The sequence below is a fragment of the Phaseolus vulgaris genome, chromosome 3 (assembly GCF_051622355.1).
Source record: "Phaseolus vulgaris cultivar YP4 chromosome 3, ASM5162235v1, whole genome shotgun sequence".
Classification (NCBI taxonomy): Eukaryota; Viridiplantae; Streptophyta; class Magnoliopsida; order Fabales; family Fabaceae; genus Phaseolus; species Phaseolus vulgaris.
Genome location: NC_143500.1, coordinates 51,222,178 through 51,228,177, shown reverse-complemented (window position 1 = coordinate 51,228,177; position 6,000 = coordinate 51,222,178).

Below are 6,000 nucleotides of genomic sequence, written 5' to 3'. Positions count from 1 at the left end.
AGTCCCATCAGATTGAACGGTGCGAGAAGAAAAAGAAGAAAGAAAGAAAGAAAAGAAGCACATTCTTTGAAATTGGATTGTGCTTGGGAGCAGAGTGCCCATTTTTGGGTGCCTGAAATTCTGCCATTTCTTCTTCTTCATTCAACTCCACTCCGACAACTAATCCAAAGCCTGCCCATCACATGCACTCTGCCTCTCGGTCCCACTCTCCCCATTACACTCTCTCTTAGGACTCATATAACATGTCAACTCAACTCTTTTTTCATAACTATTCTTCTTAATATTAAATATTAATCCAACTTAACTAACCCTTTATCAGGTAACTGCTGCTTAACAAGTATCTTGCATGAGAACCAATACCACGCCAATTCCTTTCACAAATTCTACAAACATCACAAACTTTTATAAATGGAATTACAACTTCACTTCTCTACGTGCTCTTTTCAGACTTCAAAACTAATTTTGAAGAACCAAACATGAAACTGATTGTGCATTACAGCTTTTGATACAGTAAAACGTTATCTGTCCGACCCTGACATTTTCTGTGATCTGTTAAAGTTAGGATTGCACTATACATAACGAAATGTTAAAGCAGTGATATATACATCATTTTTTTTTTTCACAATAACCACTATTTGCTTTTATCCTTTTCTTTTAACTTTTCTCCCGTATATGAGGTTGAATTATAGCTCCTGTGATCTCTCAGATCTGTGAAGTTTGCACATGTCTGACCATATATATTGCTTACATTTTACCAGTGGCATGTCTGAGTCCTGCTCCGATTGCATATTGAGTTTAGTGTCCTTCCTACGGAAATTCACCTTAATACAGCTATTATATTGAGATTCAAAGAGTACAATATTTTAACTCTAGCGTTATCGATTAGGTCAAGTAATACATGTATGATTTTCTTTATGCAAAGTCTTAAATTGTTTTGAAGGTAATTTTTAAGGAATCAGTTGTTATGGAAAGAATTTAGTATAGAGTTTGGATGGCCTTGTAATTATTTTTGAATTAAACTAAATTGAGGGAATTGCGTATTTGTAGGTCACAACTTGCAAGTAACATTCAAATTTGTGGTAATGCTTCCTTTGATTCAATTCCAACTTACAGAGATGTCAAATGCATAGTTTGAATAGCCAAACGTAGGACCACGAAATAGTAATTCACCTAAATATGTGACTCATTTGATTTACTTAATTACTTTGCCGAGACTGGTCCATGTAGTGTGGGGTTAAGGAGCACCACTTATCTTTTCCTGGATCTATTCCTTAAGAAGAGTGGAACATGTGCTAGATTTTCATTAAACAAAAGCTGTAAATACTTTTGTAATAATAATAATAATAGCAAGGTACTTAATAAAAGTAGGTTTTGTATTACTTTTTGCTAGCTTGGTCTTTTTACGCATAGCTGTTTTTTTTTCTTTCATTTTTTTCTGGATTTTGGAAGAAGGTGTAGATAAATTGTCTTAACTCTTTTTATAAAGATGGGTTTGTTTTTTATTATATTAATTCTTTATAAAAAAAAATGTTTATTTCAACCCAACCTGTGAATTCAAAAACCTTAATATAATGGGATGCATATGGTCGATGGTGAATGAAGCAGTCTTAAAGCAAATATATAATTAACCAAAAGAATGAGTTAATATTTTCATTTGCTTAGAGAGAAATCCTATTGAAAATATGACTGAGGCATAAAAGCAGACAAATTTCTCCGTAGAAATTTAATTTAAAGTTTGTCACATTGCATATAAAACCTAATGAATGAATGGAATATCTTTTTTTGGGTAGGCACAAGTGGCAAGTTCTTGTTCTGTATATATTGAAAGGTGACTAGTCAAAGGATGCCATGTGTGCTACAGAAAATTTCCTTGACTGTAGGGTTCCTGTATGATGTTAATTAGAACCAAGGTTTGCCATCATCTGTGTGCTTTACAAAGCAGAAAGTGGCCCTTTTTTGCTGACTTCACTTCTCTATCTAGGTAAGGACCAAATCCAAATGCCTACAGCAACAGATACAACTTGACTTTGCCTCTATACTTCCAATAATGGAATGAAAGATAATTCTTACCATTCAGAGCAACTAATACCAATAAGTAGTTAATAACACAAACTAATGAAGAAAGAAAACTTTGTGAAACCGTATGCACTAGAGAATCTTACAGGTAGTTCAAGTAACTTTCATTCACGACCAATTATCAGTACCTTGTATTGAAAGCTTACCTAAAATTCCACAACTTTTTATGGCTGGTTTTGAAAATTTGCAATTACAACATGCATGACCGCTAGTCATAAAACGTCATAATTGGATACTGGTGTGGTGGGTTAGTCATTTGTCAATGCCCCCATTATAAATCAAGCTTAAAGCCTTCTGCGGGGATCCTTGACTTGCCAAAGTTTCTGCCAACTTAACTAAAACACAACCAACTAGTTACTGCCTTGTCGACTAATTATGCTTTAACCAACATGTTTTGTCTTTAAGCTCTTCCTTAATAAACTCAAGGGTAACGAATACTCAAGGATACCCGTTAATAAAAAATTGTTTTGCTATTGCTTTTTTAAAAAAAATTAACATTTAAGAATTCATATCAAGAAAAAAGAGAGAATGGTTTTATAATCTTAATTGGGTCCTCGTTATTCATTGCATGACTAATCACGTGGATGTGGATAAAACAACGAGAGGAAGGGAAACTCCCTTAATATATAAAAAAGATGTTCTTATTTTGAAACCTGTTGTGCTATGATAATCTTCCAAAGGTGTGTCCCAAAAAGTACTGGAGAGAAGTTGTTATCTGAACTTCAACTCCAATATAACCATGAAAATGTTCAACAGCATTTGAATCTTTGCCCCCCCTCCACCCCACAGAGACAAACCAAAGGGCAAATATTAACGCGCGCCTGTGACCATGGTTCCTGAAAAAGCTTTATAACAAATTTATAACTTCCGGACACCAGCCACAGACTATAAATACAGATACACATACTTGAGTCAAAAACATTTTATATATCGACATTAATATACAGTACATATGCTGTGTAATGAATATATATATCTGTGCAAGCCTACATACACTCTGATATAGTGTTGTCCTGCTACTATTGTCATCCACATTCGTTCCATTATGTAATTTAATTTTTCTAACCACGAGACGTGTAGGTCATGCAGGAGGTACAATAATGTGCCAGTTAGTTTGGATCATTCTGTGAAGTACAATAATGCACCAATTAAATGAGTGAGGGTCAGTAAGATCGATGTAGGAGAGTGGCATGAACTAGGTCCTTGTGTAATCTCAGTTGAACTGTAAGAAAGATGAATATAATATATACATATAAAATAAACAACAGAACAGAAGTTAGAATAAACAAGTAGTGACAATCTCTGGGCCCAATGTTTGTTAAGATTAGAACTACAATCAGACCAAACCCATAAAAAAAGGGGTTTCCAAAAAGAACATAAATATGACCTGTGGTTGTGTTGTGTCCCATACGTATCAGTCCTAGTGTTCTGCCCCCACGACCTGCAGAAACCATGGTCAGACCGTGTGTGTAATCAAGAATACACTAATCGAATCATTTCAGACTTTTAATCAAGTTTCTGATCTATATTCAGTAAGTATATATATTAAATAACTGCGTATAGGAACAATACGCATATACTTCATTTATTTAAGTAGGTATTTATATATTTTAACAATAACATGTCTATATCCCATGCACTAAGGGGAAAGAATCTTTGTATTCAAAGCATATTGTATGATTTGTTAAGTTCAAATGTGTTAATGATTTTCTTGAACTTAATGTAGGGTCTCTGTTATCTAGAATGAGCAGCATGCATGTCGCCACACGGGCTTGTCCCCAGCAAAGAAATTCCAAACCCTCCAATCATGAAGTTATTAACACAAATATTGATTTTTTTAATGAAGTGTTAATTTAATAAAGTGATGAAAAATAAAAAAAGGTGAAGAAGGGATTTGATTTACTATGAGTAGCTCTGGAATTTCCATTAATTTGAAACTGCCTCGATTGGACAGGCAGCTCATTAGTACCATCCATATATACTATGGTCTCAATGAATGGTGAAAGTGATGCACCGCCCAAAATAGTAAGATGGCAACATCAACTTTTGCATGAACCACCACCTTCCTTTTCTTTATTTTATTTCTGTGCTACTTCGTCAATGCAATATGAATTTCTTTGTCTCTATCAATCATACTTGCTTGTTCTCAACGAGACACTTTTAAAAATTTATATGCATTTTTTACTGTGAATATTCCAAACTTATTTGTCCCTAAACCTAAACCTATACATATGGGATGAGTACATAGTTGTACATGTTGAAGTTAAGCTGTATATATATCCCCACTAATTGTCTGTTTGGACTGGGGATCAAGTGCCTGAATAGGAAAAGGAAAAGGAAAAATAAGACAGAAAACCTAATGACAAGTTCATAACTGATCTATGATGAAATTAAAGAATTTAGAGTAGCTATCTGTTTCTATTATTAGGTATCCTTTTCTCCTTTCAATGTTTTAGCTATAGTAAAGTAAATGTGGGGATTCCAACACATTTAAAAGAAGATGCTATCTGTCCAAGATGAAAAATTTTATATCTTCCTTCTGCTGTAAGTGAATATATACATTATTTTGATTATCACAGTAACCTTTCAGATTGAGGGATGAGTACTAGTGTCCCAGGCCATGTCTTATGTAGGTCTCCCTTGATTGGCATTAGGTCACCAATGCCTATTAGTTAATTATTATATGCTAGACAAAAAACAAAGATAGAAAGCAAAGATGTTAGAGGAGAATCTCATCAACTTTTTCATTGGATCAAGCTAGGTTGGAAACCAATGCTCCAAGTCCAAACACCATTAATTAGATATGGCTGTGTCACAAATTCACACCACCACAGTGAATTAATCTCCCTCTCTATTGGATGTGGGCCACAAGACAGGAACCTTTCTTTTCATTATCATTCTTTTCATTAATCATAGGAAATGACCCATGAAATCAACAGTGACCTCACCAACAAAGTTCTTTATATTCCACCATTGAAATGAAAGTTCAACTCTTTTCATTCAAACTTTAATAATAAAAAAACTATTTTTATTTTAAACAAAAAGGCACACCAAAATAATCAAATATAAAATTTAAATGAGAACTTTCAGGGCCCGTTTAATTAGATATTCAGAATATTTTCACATTGTTTTCTTATTGATTCTTATATAAAAACATAACAGAAAGGTTTTTCACATCAATAGTTTTGGGGTTTTTAGTACGTTTCTAAACTTTAATTATATTAAATTTTGATTTTAACTCAGTTAAAGTCTGATTTTTTTATTTGCATTTTTTTAAGGATGACACATAATTTTGTTCGAATTCTTTAGTACAATAAAATGATTTGTCTATTTTAAGTGGTAAAAGTTTATTATTCTTCAAATGAAATGTTATGTTTAAGTATTATGAATAAAATTTTTGACACAGATAATTTACCTCTTTAAATTGATCAGAGTTCAAAATAATGTTTTTACTTTAACTTATCGTAAAGTGAGGCGTCATTATTTAACGAATCTATGATAAAAAGACAAAATAAAAAAGTATCAGCTATAAAATAAAAGGTTACAAAACAAAATTTGAACATTTAGATGGCTTTGATCAGTAGCATTTTCTATATATCCAAAAGATATAAAAAAATCTCATTTTCAACCATATCTTGTAGTGCTCATCTCTCTCCATATCTCATTTTCTTGATAAATACTTTTTTTTATCACTGACTTCTCATTTTAATTACATTTTTAAAGATTTAAATATTTCAAATGAAAATTATAAGAAAAAAAATCGAATTTTATAAATTTTCTAAATTTGGAAAAAAACCTTGGTAACTAATTAAATATCAATTTAAAAACCATTTAATAATAATAGAAACTAATTTAGAAACCAAAAGTTTTTTTAGTTTATAAAACGGTCTATAATTTAGTCACTATAGCAACTAATTATTTTTT